Raw genomic sequence first — 16735 nt, 5'->3', positions numbered from 1 at the left:
AATTATGAAATTTACATTTTCCCTTTCCTCCTTTCCATATGCTTTCAGGTTCATGCACAATATTAAAAACAAAAGTTCAATCAAAAAAAGTCATTTGATAGCTGCTGTTTTCTTAAGTTGCAGGAGGTGCAGGGAGTCTCTCCATATCTTGCATTAAACATAAAAATCTATGTGTCCAGCTGGGTACAGTGGCTCACGCCTATAATCCCAGTACTTTGAGAGGGCAAGGCAGGTGGATCACAAGGTCAGGAGTTCAAGACCAGCCTGGCCAACATGGTGAAACCCCATCTCTACTAAAAATACAAAAATTAGCCAGGCATAGTAGTGGGCACCTATAATCCCAGCTTCTCAGGAGGTTGAGGCAGAGAACTGCTTGAACGCGGCAGACTGAAGTTGCAGTGAGCCAAGATCGAGCCACTGTACTCCAGCCTAGGTAACAGAAAAGAAAAATCTATGTGCCCATGCCATACTTGAAACAGCAACCTACCTCCGTAATTTACACCATATTTTATGGTATCACATGACAGAACTTCCAAAAAATTAAGAGTATGATGTACAGCTTCTTTCCAAGCATGTTAACAAGAAGTATCTCAGGTAAAGTAAACCATCCATTTTAACGTGACTCTAAAACCCCATGCCCAAAAGCCAATGACTGGTTTATAAGCAAGGTAATGACTAGTTCAATGGAAAATGTATTTTGACAATAAACTAAGTCTGGCTTACCATGTTATGAAAGGCTTGCCTAATATGTATGTTTAGCTACTGTAGTCAGCAATGCCCAAATATAAAGTTGAAACACTTAATGGCCAGTTCTGTTCTAGATTTCAAACTCATTTTACTTTTTTACAACAGCTTTAATCTAAGGTCTTCCACAAATATTTTTTTCTTAGAAAAGAGATCACCTTGAGTAGGGCAAGGAAGGGGTGAACTTAAGGAACAAATTTTTCCGTAAGTACCAAAAAAACAAAAACAAAATGCCCAAACATAAATAGTTCAACACAACTCTGCCATAACACAAATTTTAAATACGTAAATTTCAAAAGAATAAAAGAAAAATAAACCTCAAACAGGTTAAGTATTATATTTCATAAATAAGAGTCCTCCACATTTTATGAATTCAGTGATAAATACACCAAGAAATATTTCATTGACTTAACTGTATCTGGCTGGAAAATTTCAGTTACTGATAAATGGCGCGAAAGCATAAGATAATCAATACAACTATGAACACTTTTTTAAAAGGTCAGTCATATTTTGTTTACTTAAAATACTAAGCTTAATCATGACCTATCTAAACCTTATCATTGCTCATTGTATAAAATTAGCACTGCACTTGCAAACATAAGCAGAATCTAGACTTATCAAACATATGGTGAGACTTTACCAGCTTCTGAAAAATAATATAGGATTAAAATGTCGTAATTTGGAAACCCACCGTTACTGCTCAAGGCTTTTCATCAAAACTGATCAGAAAGGAAACCTCTTTTAAAATTTTAAAGAGCCAAGCAACTAAACCTTTGAAATTAACTGAAATGGTTTGAATATAAGTACTCCCACTTCATAAGCTACAGCTAAAAGCAAATACCTAAACAGCAAAAAGGAAAAAAGTGTCAGCGAATCTCCAAACTACTAGAAAGTACGCAAAAGCACACGCACTGACTGGTTTGCCAGCTAACTTTTCCGGCCCTGTACCAGACAGACATCCAAACAAAGTTGGCAATAGAACCAACCATGAGCTTTCCCTATACCTGGATGATAATCTGAAATTTTTTGCTGTTGCTAACAGAAGCCCCTTATAATTAGAAGCAGCGAACTGACAGGTGGACAAACAAATTCCCTAACAGGGCAGTAAAAGGTTGTGAAAACACTGTTCTAGGCCTGAACCAGTTACGACTACTCTGTAACAAGTCCAAGGTAATTAACGCGCACACACTCTTCAGTTCAATTCCTCAAGCAGACATGAGATTAGGGGAACAACAGGCTTCCCCTAGAGCCACATACCATTTTACAACAGCCGTCTCTCTCACGACAGAAAAACAGACATTCTCATCCAAAGTCTTTCCGCCAGTTCTCCCAGTGCTGCGAAGGGAAGCGGGCGGCAGCCACCGTAACGAGAGAAGCCGGCAACAGCCCCGCCGCGCGGCCGCCACGCCTTCCTCCCGCCGCCGCTGGGGACGCGGAGCGGCGGATCACATTTCTCCTCCCCAACAATCACACGCACGCACGTCCCCAGAGTTGACACCCTGAAAACCCGCTGCTCTGCGACGCAGGGGATGGGGTCACAAAGCCCGGGACGCGGCCATCGACTGGGGTGCTCAAGCTGCGTGCGTGCCCGTGTTTGTGTTTGTTCCCCTTAATGAAAGGAAAGAGATCTCCGTAGTTACGGCCTAGGGCTGCGGAGGGGGGAAAAGAGGCTACCCGTGGGACTAAACAAAACTTTGGTTGCTGGGAAGAGCCGTTGCGCAACGTTGGAGGGGTGGAGGCCGAGGCCCCCGGGCCCTGGCCAAGCGCGGCTTCCTGAAGGCTGCGGCCCCCGCGTCCGGCAGCCCAGGGCCTGGCGTGGCGCCGGCTTCGAGGGAGCGGCCCAAACCCGGCCACACCGCGGAGGCTGGGGCGGAAACTGGGAGCACGAGAGCGCGGAGGATAAGGATGGGGCACTGGACGCGCGACGAGTGCGGACAGCTCCGGAGGGGTTGGATCACGTTTGGGGTCCGCTGGACACCTGGCCGCGGGGCTCGCGTACGGTGCCGGTCCCCACACCCAGGGGTGGCAGCGCCCCTCGCTCGACTCCTTACCTTCCTAGAGGCCCGCGCTCTCTCCTCTTCGGGCGGCCGCAGCCCTGAGCATGTCCGGGGTGGGGCGCAGGGCCGTGCCGGGGACAGGGAGCCAGGCGCTTCAGCAGGCGGCACCACCCAGCCCGGGCTCAGCCCCTCTCCGAGGCCGCTGCCATCTTGTCCTGGCGGCTGAGAGGAAACGGCGAAACACCCTCCCCCGACCGCTGCTGCTGCTACTGCTGCTCTGGCTGCTAAGCGCCGGGCCCGTCTCCCTCATCTTCCTTCCCGGGGATTTGGGGTGGGGACGGCTCGGCTGGGATGAGGGGTAGTGGGAGGCCGGCTGGCCTCCAGCTACTGGGGCCTACGGGCGACGCAGGGTGCGGGGCCCGCGGCGGTTGGGGCCCATTCCTGACGCCCCAGCCGGGAGCGGAGAAGGAAGACAGCCGGAGTGGCGGCGACGGCGGGGCCCGCGGCTTGATCTCCTCAGGTCTCCGCGATGCCGGCAGTCGTCACTGAGGCAGCTGCCGCCAGCCGCCCCAGCCTCCGGCCCCTCCTCCGCGCCCGCAGGCCTCGGCCACCGCCTCCGCAGCGCCACCGCCCGCCCGGCAGAGCTGCGCGCCCAGCCCGAGCGGCTCCGCTCCGCTCCGGCCGCGGCGCCTCCGTGAAGCCCCTCCCCGGGGTCCGCCCGCCAGTCGGCAACCGCGCCCTTATCGCCGGGAGCCCGCCTGGCTGCCCGTCCGGCCCGGGCCCGGAGTCCCGCACGCTAAACCTCCAGCCAAAAAGGCATCCGTCAGCCCCGCTCTGCCGTTCTGAACCTCACTCCATGCCCCCTCCGCCAGAAATACACATTTAAAAAAAGATCCCAGTACCCGAAGAAAGGATTCAGATGCGGAAGCAGGATTTTACAGGCCTTTCGAGATCCCAGAATCGTAATTAAGGATCTGTTTCTCGGCACTTGGTCGTTAAGGGTCCAAAAATAAGGAAAGAGAAAATGCTTAGTCAAATGAACTACCTCAGTCTAAAATAGGTTCTGCCCGCTCCCTTATCTCAAAGAGTGAAGAGAATTGTAAAGCCAGGTTAAAGGACGGGGAAAGTCCTCCTGGAAATTTTTCAAGAGCATCTCTAATGTCCAAAACCCCGTAATTGTGAAGTTCTCCCACCTCCACATTGGTAATTCTCCAGTAAACTAATCGGTTCAACCCCCAAAGACTAGTTTCCTTCCTCCTGGAGACTAGGAAATCAACAGAATGGCCCGTCTCAACTCATGTAATCGTGAAACCATGGAATTTTAGGAATGAAAGAACCCTTGCGATCCTTGGTCCCAACTCTTATTCAGGAGTTCAAAGAAGTTTAGGTGACAAGACCAAGGTTATACAGCAAAGCCCGTGTCTCCACCCCCTCTTTCTTATTTTTCCCTAGGAAACAAATGGCCTTGTAATACCTCACATTCAGAGTTAATTTTCTTTAATACCCGTTTCCTCAGGTTCCCTTTGTTCTGAATCAATGTCTAACCTTTTGGGAAACAAACACCTTTCTCTCTGGAATGGAAGTGTCCTTTCTGTTTCCTTCATAATCTTCACTAGGAAGATTGAATTTACCACGGATGTATTTATTCCCAGACATTTTCTATTGCAGTAACTGGGGCAGGGCAAAGGGAGTGGCAAATTGCTGCATATATAATAAGACACATTTAGTCTTTGCTGCTCTTCAAACCGGGAAGAGTATTTTAGAGAAAGCGTTTAAGAGAGGAAGGAGGCCGGGTATGGTGGCTCACACCTGTAATCCCAGCACTTTGGGAGGTCGAGGCGAGCGGATCACCTGAGGTCAGGAGTATGAGACAAGCCTGGCCAACATAGTGAAACTGGTCTCTACTAAAAATGCAAACATTAGCTGGGCATGGTGGCGGGCACCTATAGTCCCAGCTACTCGGGAAGGTGAGACATGAGAATCGCTTGAACCCGGCAGGTGAAGGTTGCACGAGGATCGCTTGAACCCAGGTGGCTGAGGTTGCAGTAAGCCAAGATCGTGCCACTGCACTCCAACCTCGGCGACAGAGTGAGATTACTCCTCGAAAATTAAAAGAGAGATGATAGTATGCCCTGAGGCCACTGGAAATAACACTTTCCAATGACAGGTATTTTCAAATTAGGGAGGGATAACCAGTTGAAAAGGCTTCCAATATAGAAGAGCAAAACAATGGCTGTCTTTCAGAGAAATAGCTGCCTATGCCATTCCTTTCCTCTATTTCGTTACTTTTTTTTTTTTTTTTTTTTTAAGAAATAGTCAAAAGAACCAAAGAGGATAAAATCATTACTCAAAGGAGAAAGTAACAATAGTAGAAAAATCTATCAGGAGGAACAGGGGAACTATTCCACTAGAACTTCAAATTTTCAGCATTTTTGCAGACATTTAACGAGGCCATCTCTAATGGAAGGCTTCCATTGCCTGTATTTGTGGCATTGCTACATCTATGCAGAGGCAGAAATCAGGAACAAGGATTTATTTTCCTTTCTATCACCTGTGCGTTGCTACTCACTACACTATACATTTTAGGAGGGGACTTGTTTTTGTTTTGTTTTAGACGGAATCTCGCTCTGACGCCAGATTAGACTGAAGTGGCACCATTTCGGCTCACTGCAGCCTCCGCCCCCCGGGTTCAAGCAACTCTACTGCCTCAGCCTCTAGAGTAGCTGGGACTACAGGCGCGCGCCATCACGCCCGGCTAATTTTTGTATTTTTAGTAGAGACCTGGTTTCACCATGTTGGCCAAGATGATCTCGATCTCTTGACCTCATGATCTGCCCACCTCGGCCTCCCAAAGTGCTGAGATTGCAGGCGTGAGCCACCAGCCCCCGGTCTCATCTTTTCTTTTTTTTTTTTTTTTTTTTGAGGCGGAGTCTTGCTCTGTCGCCAGGCTGGATTGCAGTGGCGCAGTCTCTGCTCACTGCAACCTTCACCTCCCGGTTCAAGGGAATCCCCTGCCTCAGCCTCCCGAGTAGCCGGGACTACAGGTGCACCACCACGTCCAGCTAATTTTTTGTATTTTAATAGAGACAGCATTTCACCATGTTGGCCAGGATAGTCCAGATCTCCTGACCTTGTGATCCGCCCACCTCTGCCTCCCAAAATGCTGGGATTACAGGCGTGAACCGCGCCTGGTGATCTCAGCATTTTTTTAAACCATTACATTGTGAATGCCTAATACAGTGCCTGACTTGTAGTAAGACCTTAGTCAATGTTGCAAAATAAGTAAATGATTAATTCCAGCCCTCCTCCACTATTGTCTCCTAACCTAATTACCTCTAATCACTTCCTCCTCAATTTTTTTTTTTTTTTTTTTGACAGTCTAACTTTGTCTTACAGGCTGGAGTACAGTGGTGTCATCTCCACTCACTGAAGCCTCAACTTCACAGGCTGAAGGGGTCCATCCACCTCAGCCTCCCACCTAGCTGGGACTACTGGCACGCACCACCACAACTGGCTAATTCTTTGTATTAGTGTAAAGATGGGGTTTCACGGTGCTGGCCAGGGTGGTCTGGAACTCCTGGCCTCAAGTGACCCGCCCACCTCAGCCTCCCAAAGTGCTGGGATTACAGGTGTGAGCCACCAAGCTCAGGCTTCAAATCTATTCTGAACACAAACATCTAGATAATTTCCCTAAGCCCCTGATTTAGCTATTTTATAAAGTTTGAGGGTTTGTTTTTCTTTTTTAAGGAAAATTTCTCATAGGGCTAAATTCTCTCAAAAATGCACGTTACGGGGAGGGTGTGATAGTTCACACCTGTAATCCCAGCACTTTGGGAAGCTGAGGTGGGAGGATCGCTTGAGCTAAAGAGTTCCAGGCTGCAGTGAGCTGTGATTTTGCCACCGCACTCCAGCCTGGGTGATAGAGTAAGATCTTGCCTCTAAAAAATAAATTTTAAAAAAGGCCAGGCACAGTGGCTCACGCCTGTATTTCTTGCACTTTGGGAGGCCAAGGCCAGTGGATCACCTGAGGTCAGGAGACCGAGACCCTGTATGTAAAAGGAACTCAAATTTATCTGTAAAGTGAAAAAATAAATTTTCTATAGAATCAGTAAGAAGCCCTCCATAAACTCAGACTACTAGCTATCACAATTGTTTGGGATCACCCAGCCATGAAACCCAAGCCCTCTCTCTCTCAGCTCTTCTCCCACCTCTACCTCCAAAAATTACTCTGCCCAGGCCCAGTGCAGTGGCCTACGCCTATAATCACAGCACTTTGGAAGGCCAAGGCAAGTGGATTACCTGAGGTCAGGAGTTTGAGACCAGCCTGGCCAACATGGGGAAACCCTGTCTACTAAAAATAGAAATTAGCTTGAAGTGGTGGCACACACCTGTAGTTCCAGCTACTGAGGAGGCTGAGGCATGAGAATACCTTGAACCTGGGAGGCAGAGGTTGCAGTAAGCTGAGATCGCACCATTGCATTCCAGCTTGGGTGACCAAGTGAGACTGTGCCTCAAAAATAAATAAATAAATACATTACTCTGCCCAAAGAAGACCAGTCCTCCTCGCGCTTTGCTGCCATTGCTCCTTGTTAAACCACACAGAGGTGTCCCTATGAAGAAATGGTTCTCCACAGGCTCCACAGATGATGCCAAAGCTGTCCAAAGCCATGCGGTTTCAAGAGAAAGCTTGGAAGTTTGTCATAGCCTGAGTCGCCAATCCACACTCCCCTTCCTCAGGAAAGGTAGTTATTGTTTTTTGGTTTTTTCTCCAGACCTTAGCCATTAGACCTTGGGAGAATAGGAGGTACCCTGTCAACCAAAAAGAGCTCCCTACTTAGGAGAAGTTTACCAAGGGGGGACTCCTCCTCCCTCCCAGGATGTCTTGGCTTTCTTGCTTTCTTCTTCTTCTTCCTCCTCCTCCTCCTCCTCCTCCTTCTCCTCCTCCTCCTCCTCCTCCTCCTCCTCCTCCTCTTCCTCCTCCTCCTCTTCCTCCTCCTCCTCTCTTCTTCTTCTTCTTCTTCTTCTTCTTCTTCTTCTTCTTCTTCTTCTTCTTCTGTTTGAGAAGGAGTTTCACTCTTGTTGCGCAGGCTGCAGTGCAATGATGTGATCTCAGCTCACGGCAACCTCCTCCTCCCAGATTCAAGCGATTCTCCTGCCTCAGGCTCCTGAGGAGCTGGAATTAAAGGAATGCACCACCATGCCCGACTAATTTTGTATTTTTACTAGAAATGGGGGTTTCTTCATGTTGGTCAGGCTGGTCTCAAACTCCAGAACTCAGGTGATCCACCCACCTTGGCCTCCCAAAGGCTGAGATTACAGGTGTGAGCCACCATGCCCCTGCAGTTCTGGCTTTCTTATGTAAATAATTTGTCTTCTTCCTGGAGATCAGCTTTGTGTACCTGAGCCTCAGAGAGGAGCAACTGAAACTGAAAAAATAAAATGCATTCAGGAGTGTGCCAGTCCTACCACTTTGCATAACCAAAAGCCCATTCAAGTAACTCTTTGCAGCCCAAAGATTTGTTTCTCTTCCTTAAAAAAAAACTGTTTCAACTAAATTATACCGATAAAACACTCATATTTTTAGAAGTCCACAATCTCATCTTTATCTGGGAGTTAGGTACTACAGTCAGCACAAGGCAAAAATCTCACATAGTAAGACTCATCCTTGAAAATTACCTAAATTACCCAAAAGCATAATATACATTGTTTTATATATATAATCTGAACACAATATGTCTATATTAATGATATGTTACTTATAGTTAGTCATAAATTACATTTTCACATTTCACCTCTTGGAGTACTTCAGCAATTTTATGAAGTTTATGTAACTGGTTAGCTTTTTCCGTTTCTTTTTGGTGGTGGGGGTGGACAGGATCTCGCTCCATCCGCCAGGCTGGAGTGCAGCGGCATGATCACAGCTCACTGCAGCCTCAAACTTCCAGGCTCAAGTGATTCTCCTGTCTCAGCCTCCCCTGGGACTACTACAGGCATGTGCCACCACACCTGGCACATTTTTGTATATTTTGTAGAGACAGGGTTTCACCATGTTGCCCAGGATGATCATCTTCTTTAGATACAATCTAGTAATCACTCTGTCAAAATTTAGTTAGAACCCTCAATTAATTGTTCTATTTCTTCCTCCAGGATAATGAATACACTAGCATGCCACCTCATCTGACACCCAAACAATCTCTCTGTGGTTGGGGAGCCATTAAAGTCCTTGGCACATTATTTCCCTAGGTTTTGCCAAAATGCACCTTTCAGGTTTGATTGAATCATTGCCCACAGGCTTCAGCTCCTTGAGTGGAAAGTCCTGCCAGTGCTCACACCATTTACATTGTTTTTTCTCTCCAGAGCTGCTATATTTAGTTCTCAGAAGTTAAATGAATTTATGATGCAATACAATGGACTAGCACTGGTTTTACATTGGAAAAAAATGTGTAAACTAAGGTAATGCAAAACAGGCAAGCAAGCCTTCAATCTTGTTTTCATCTCAACATTTCCCTGCTCACAAACCTTAGGACTATTGTTCCACCTACTGAAAGTGTCCATGTATTTTAGTTTGGCTTTTGAGGCACATTACATTTGGATCCCATAAAACCTTTTAGCCATTTTTCCTATACTCCATATGATCCCACCAAAATGTTCTTTTCCTTTTCTCCAACTCTAACCTTTATTTCTCCATGCCCAGGTCATTTCTGCCATCCGTATTGCTCTTCCATCTGTTATAGTGAACCCCAAGTTTCTCTTCAAAGAATCAGTATGTCAGTATGTTCAGCTCTCTTCTTTAATTCTCTATTTTAAAGTTTAACTTCTTTGTAATTCCAGTAAACAACCCTCTCCACCCATTCTAATCAGTAGTTCATGTCCGTTCCCCCAGCCCCGGCTCCATCCTGACTCATCCCAGTCACCTAGGTCTCCCCTGGCTACCTGCTCTGACCCACCCATCCTTCCCACCATAACATCCACCCTGCCAGGCTCCAGCTCGCCCCCCACCCCCGCTCTTTTTAAAATAGCCAATTGGGATTAGTTTAGCATGTATGGTCTAACCCTAGCCAATAGGGGAACAACATTGCAGTAGGGACGACCCCCATCAGGCATAGATATCCCTCCCCGCCTTGTCCAAGCGCCCAGTGGCCATCATTGCTCCAACCACTCACAGCATCCTTCTTTAGAAGTAAACTATCTTGCTAAGAGGATATATCTTTGAGTGCTATTTCTTTTGCGGCACCGAAATTATACTTATATCTGTTGAAATCATAGCTATTCTTCAAAGTCCAAGTTAAATGTTCACCCTTCCAAAAAGCTTTGATTGAACATCCAATTCATTTTTTTTTTTTAAGACAGAGTTTCACTCTTTTAGCCCAGGCCTGGAGTGCAGTAGCACCATCTTGGCTCACTGCAACCTCTGCCTCCTGGATTCAAGCAATTCTCCTGCCTCTGCCTCCTGTGTAGCTGGGATTTCAGGCACAAGCAACCACGCCTGGCTAATTTTTGTATTTTTTAGTAGAGATGGGGTTTCACTATGTCAGACAGGCTGGTCTTGAACTCCTGACCTCAGGTGATCCAACTACCTCAGCCTCCCAAAGTGCTGGGATTACAGGCATGAGCCACTGTGCCTTGCCTGAACATCCAATTATTAAATGATATTCATTTACCTTGCAAATATTGTTTAGTTCCTGCTATATACCAGGCACTATTCTGAATTATTGTGGCTCACCCCCCTGTAATCCAAGCACTTTGGGAGGCTAAAGCAGGAGGATCACTTGAGGCCAGTAGTTTGAGACCAGCTTGGCCAACATGGTGAAACTCTGTCTCTGCTAAAATTACAAAAATTAGCCAAGTGTGGTAATTCCAACTACTTGGGATGCTGAGGCAGGAGAATCACTGGAACCCAAGAGGCAGAGTGGGCTAAGATGGTGCCTGTGTGCTTGGCCAACATAGTGAAACCCCATCTCTACTAAAAATATAAAAATTAACTGGGCATGGTGTCATGCACCTGTAATCCTAGTTACTTGGGAGGCTGAGGCAGAGGTAGCAGTGAGTTGAGATTGAGCCTCTGTACTCCAGTCTTGGCAAGAGAGCGAGACCCTGTCTCAGAAATAAAAATAAATTATATATATATATATATATATATATATATATATGTATAATAATTAGCTGGGCAAGGTGGCACATGCCTGTAGTGTCAGCTACTGGGGAGGCTGAGGTGGGAGGCTGGCTTGAGCCCAGGAGGCGGATGTTGTAGTGAGCCAAACTCATGCCACTGCACTCCAGCCTGGGTGATGGAGTGAGACTCTGTCTTAAACAAATAAATAAATCTTAGCTATTGCTATTCTCATTTTACTGGTGAGGGAATTGAAGTACAGAGATCCTGTCTTAAGAAGCAGCAGCAGCAGCAGCAGCAGCAGCTTGTCCAAGGTTACATAGTAAACAATGGAGCTGGATTAGTAGCCAAAATGTCTGGCCTTAAACCTTTATCCCAAAATACAGATGTCCACAAAATGAAGTCATTAAAATGTGTCTGTAAAACATGTAATCGTAAAGGAGAATTTTTTTTTTTTTTTTTTGAGATGGAGTCTTGCTGTGTCGTCAAGCTGAAGTGCAGTAGTGCAATCTCGGCTCACTGCAACCTCGCCCTCCTGGGTTCAAGCCATTTCTTGCCTCAGCCTCCCGAGTAGCCGGGACTACAGGTATGCACCACCATGCCCAGCTAATTTTTGTATTTTTAGTAGAGACGGGGTTTCAACATATTGGTTAGGATGGTCTCAATCTCTTGACCTTGTGATCTGCCCACCTTGGCCTCCCAAAGTGCTGGAATTACAGGCGTGAGCCACTGCGCCTGGCCATAAAGAAGATTTGAATTTCTCTTGCCAAGAGTTAAAATTGAGACTTGTGTTCCTGACAGGTCTCAGCATCAAATCATGGATATGACAAATGTTGAACTATGAAAGGAAAGTAGAATTTTATGATCCTCTAAAACGGTACATGGAGAAGAGTGGTTCAGGCTCATCTGGTTTCATCTCGTTTTACAGATGAAAGGACAGAGGTTCAGTTAAGTAAGAACAGAAACTCAGACAGATTTCATTACTTACCCAAGACCATACAGGTTCAGTCCTCTTGCCTCAGTCATCCAATTTATAAATCAGAATGACTGTTTAGTCCCAAAGTAGGATCTCCTTGATGTATCATTTATTTTCAAATTCCTTCTTCCCTCTCTTTATATTCCTTCTTCCCTTCAGTCCCTCCATATTAAACACTGATTGCCTATTTTTAGGTAGTAAATCACCCATCCCTAGTTTCTGAGTTCATGTGCCATGGTGAAAGGTATGAGGAAGTATGCAAGGACCTTACGAAAATGGAGTGTGTTCAGTCATGCACATAACTATAACCAACCTCAGCAAAAACCCTGCCTGCCAACAAAGATTCCTCTGGGATAGTGAAATGTCAGGCACTTAAAAAGAAATTCTTTGGGTGAGAATCTGTCCTCATACCAGATCATAACCTATCCTGCATATGTGTTAGTCCAGCTCTTTCAGAGGACACAATAATAAAGCACTGTTCCCAGGGTGACAGTGTGGATGAATCTTGAGGATAGCTGTGCCTTTCAGACTTTCAGAAGAGGCCAGGCACGGTGGCTCAGGCCTATAATTCCAGCACTTTGGGAGGCCAAGGTGAGTAAATCACTTGAGGTCAGGAGTTCGAGACCAGCCTAACCAACATGCTGAAACCCTGTCTCTACTAAAAATACAAAAATTAAGCAGGTGTAGTGTCACATGCCTATAATCCCACCTACTCCAGAGGCTGAGGCGGGAGAATTGCTTGAAACCAGAAGGTAGAGCCTGCAGTGAGCTGAGATTGGGCCACTGCACTCCAGCCTGGACAACAGAGCAAGACTCTGTCTCAAAAATAAATAAATAAAATAAAATAAAATAAAACTTTCATAATGAACAATAGAAGTGGGTCTAAGAAAATTTGTGAGACTTTGACTGGAACTCTTTCTTCCTTGATTTTCCTCAGGATGCCTCTTATATTACATTTTTGTCTACACACTTGGTTTTCTCCCTTTTTTGTTCAAAGACTCGCTCCAAACTGCTTCAGATTATGCTCTCACTATCAAAAGTGCCCCCACTGGAACACACTCTTCCCACCAGGTATGCAGAGATCCTTAACATTGAAATTACTTATTTCTTTGATCAAAATACTTATTCCCCAAGTAAATTCAACTTTAATCTTAGGAAAAGTATGCTATTTAAACATATTTTTATTTTACGTTTTATAATATTCAAAGTAACCAATAGCCCAAACAAAGCCTTTGTTGGAATAAGAAAAAGGCATTGACTCTACTTCCATCAGTCAGAAAATTGTCTTTTGTTTGTTTGCTTGTTTGTTTGTTTTTGAGACGAAGTTTCACTGTTGTTACCTAGACTGGAGTGCAATGGCACGATCTTGGCTTACCGCAACCTCCGCCTTCTGGGTTCAAGCAATTCTCCTGCCTCAGCCTCCCGAGTAGCTGGGACTACAGGTGCGCACCACCATGCCCAGGTAATTTTTTGTATATTTAGTAGAGACAGAGTTTCACCTTGTTGACCAGGATGGTCTCAATCTCTTGACCTCATGGTCCACCTGCCTCGGCCTCCCAAAGTAGTGGGATTATAGGCGTGAGCCACCACGCCCAGCCTGTTTGTTTACATATATATATAAATACACACACACAAAGTTTCTTCCTATGGCTGAGGCTAGAGTGCAGTGGTGTGATCACAGCTCACTGAAGCCTTGAACTCCCTCCCAGGGTCAAGTGACTCTCCCACTTCAGCCTCCTGAGTGGCTGGGACTGTAGGCATGTGCTGCCACATCCAGCCAATGTTTTAAATTTTTTGTAGAGGAAGAGTCTCTCTATGTGGCCCAGGCTGGTCTCCCATTCCTGTTCTCAAGTGATCCTCCAGCATCTGCCTCCCAAAGTGCTGGGATTATAGGTGTGAGCCATTGTACCTGACGCAGAAAACTTTCTTAATATACCAATTTTGTTAAGGTAACACATGTTTTTGCCATCTGTTAGGAAAACATCATGATAAACACACACATTTGTGGTATCTGCAGTGTGAAGCCTGCCTGTCCCCATGCAGCAGCTGTGAGGATACAGCCTTCCTTTCTTGTCTTTTGACAAGAGAAGGAGAATCCTTAGTTAATTGCAACTTGGGACACATTTCATAGCCTCCAAAGTCTTTTTCCTCATCTTTGAATTTGATGTAATTATGTCTACCTTGCACAAAGCTGAGGGTTAAATGAGATAGTCAGCTGGGTGCAGTGGCGCATGCCTATAATCCCAGCACTTTGGGAGGCCAAGCTGGGCAGATCACTGGAGGTCAGAAGTTTGAGACAAGCCTGGCAAACAAGGCAAAACTCTGTCTCTACTAAAAATACAAAAATTAGCCAAGCATGGTGGCAGATGCCTATAATCCCAGCTACTTGGGAGCCTGAGACTGGAGAATCCCTTGAATCCAGGAGGCAGAGGTTTGCAGTGAGCCATGATGGCACTACTGCAGTGTAGCCTGGGTGACAGAGTGAGACTCTATCTCAAAAAAAAAACAAAAACAGAAAACAAAGTGGATCCTAATTCCCTTTCTTTTGTGGGCTGGACTTGGTGACTTGCTCTAAACAAATAAAATAAAATAGAAATAATGGTGTGCAACTTCAGACACTAGGTCATAGAAAGGTATTATGGCTTTCACCTTCATACTTCAACTGCTATGTTTCAAGCCTTATGGAGAAACTCATATGGCAAGGAACTGAAGCCTTTGGTCAATAGCCATATGAAAGAGCTTGAAAGCACATCCTGCAGTCTCAGTCAAGCCTTCAGATGAATGCAACCCTGGTCAACATTGAGCGCAACCTCCTTAAAAACCCTGAGCCACACCCACCCAGTTTAGCCTCTCCTGATGTCCTCATCCACAGAAACTATGTGATAGATGTTTGTTGTTTTAAGCTACTCACTTTTGGGGGTAATGTGTTCCACGGTAGGCAATAACTAATAAAATCACCCTGTATGTACTAGATAGTGTCCCCGGCACTGAGGATGCAATGATGAACAGTACAGACACAATCCATGCCCTCATGTGGCACTTACATTCTAATGGGGCTGACAGAATATAAACAAGTAAAGAAATAAATAGGCTGGATGCGGTGGCTCACACTGTAATCCCAGCACTTTGGGAGGCCAAGGCAGGCAGATCACTTGAGGTTGGGAGTTTGAGACCAGCCTGACCAACATGGAAAAACCCTGCCTCTACTGAAAATACAAAATTAGCTGGGCATGGTGACACATGCCTGTAATCTCAGCTATTCGAGAAGCCAAGGCAGGAGAATCTCTTGAATTTGGAAGGCAGAAGTTGTGGTGAGCCGGGATCCTGCCATTGCACTTCAGACTGGGCAACAAGAGAGAAGCTCTGTCAAGAAAGAAAGAGAGAGAGAGAGAGAGAGAGAGAGAGAGAGAGAGAGAGGAAGCAAGCCAGCCAGTAAGCCAGCCAGTCAGGTAGCAACAAACACTCTTAAGAAATACAAAGCCAGCCCAGGCATGGTAGCTCATGCCTGTAATCCCAGTGCTTTGAGAGGCCAAGGTAGGCAGATCACTTGAGGTCAGGAGTTCAAGACCAGCCTAGTCAACATGGTGAAACCCCATCTTTACTAAAATACAAAAATTAGCCAGCTGTGGTGGTGCACACTGATAATCCCAGCTACTCAGGAGGTTGAGGCAGGAGAATCGCTTGAACCCAGAGGCAGAGGCTGCAGTGAGCCAAGATCACACCACTGCACACCAAAGCCAGATGGAGATATAGAGAGTTCCTAGGGACTGAAGAAGAGACATGGTGGTGAGCATGGAGTGAAGCATTTTTAGATAGGATATACAAGGAGATAACTTTAAGTAGAGACCTGAATGATATGAAGGAAGAATTATACCATTATGTGATAGAATAGTTTTGGTTTTCGTTGCGGTTATTGTTTTATCAGGCAGATGAAATAAAAAATGTAAAGACCCAAAGGCAGAAAAAAGTTTAACATATTCCAGGAGCAGTCAGAAAGCCAGTGTGGCTGGGGAGGAGGAACCAGAATGAGTGGTATGCGATAGGGTCTGTGCATAGCTGGAAAGGCCATATCCCTTCCCTTCCTGAACCTAGCCAAAGCCAACCATTGAAAAGGGAACAACACCCATTTTCTTTCCTGTGAGCCACAAAGCCTACCTCTCTGACCTCATCCCCTACCATGCTACCCCTCTTGGTTATTGCATTCTGGGCACACTGGGCTTTGGCTAGCATTTATCACATCCAAAAATACCTTGTTAATTTTCTTACATATGTGTTTATTTTGTGTTTTCTTTTTTAAATTTTAAACATTTTATTTTTGTGGGTACATAGTAGGTATATATATTTAAGGAGTATGTGTGATATTTTGATACAGGCATGCAATTGTAATAGTCATATTGGGGTAAATGGAGTATCCATCACCCCAAGCATCTATCATTTATTTATGTTACAAACATTTTGATTATACTCCTTAATTATTTTTAAATGTACAGTAAATTGTTGTTCAGTGTAGTCACCCTTTTTTGCTATCAAATATCAGATTTTATTCATTTTATCTAATATATTTTCTTTTTTAAAAGAAATCTAACTATATTTTTATACTCATTAACCATCCCCCTGCCCCCTGCCCTCACTTCCCTTCCCAGCCTCTGATAACCATCATTCTACTACTTCCATGAGTTCAGTTGTTTCAATTTTTAGCTCCCACAAAGAGTGAGAACATGTGAAGTTTGTCTTTCTGTACCTAGCATATTTCACTTAGCATAATATCCTCCAGTTCTATCCACGTTGTTTCAAATGACAGAATCTCATTCTTTTTATGGCTGTATAGTACTCCATTGTGTATATATACCACATTTCCTTTATCCATTCATCTATTAAGGGATGCTTAAGTTAATTTTAAATCTTGAC

At 45.3% G+C, this 16735-nt stretch overlaps 1 protein-coding gene across 11 annotated transcripts in view; it reads right to left on the bottom strand.

Moving 5' to 3' along the window:
* The window catches only part of HIPK3 (homeodomain interacting protein kinase 3), a 109064-nt gene extending 105664 nt beyond the window's left edge, over positions 1-3400 (bottom strand). For 7 of the 11 annotated variants that reach the window (XM_017977999.4, XM_054240742.2, XM_017978001.4 and 4 more), the window contains exon 1: positions 2796-3400. The gene's annotated coding sequence lies outside the window, so the exon portion shown is untranslated. Of the gene's footprint in view, positions 1-2001; positions 2356-2795 lie in introns of those variants that run through there. The other 4 variants (XM_054240741.2, XM_078340817.1, XM_035262319.3 and 1 more) reach the window with 1 other exon arrangement.
* Between the last annotated feature and the right edge of the window lie 13335 nt (positions 3401-16735).

This window comes from Callithrix jacchus, chromosome 10 (genome assembly GCF_049354715.1).
Source record: "Callithrix jacchus isolate 240 chromosome 10, calJac240_pri, whole genome shotgun sequence".
Lineage (NCBI taxonomy): Eukaryota > Metazoa > Chordata > Mammalia > Primates > Cebidae > Callithrix > Callithrix jacchus.
Note: the sequence above shows the minus strand (reverse complement) of the source record. Positions and strands in the feature narration are given on the sequence as shown.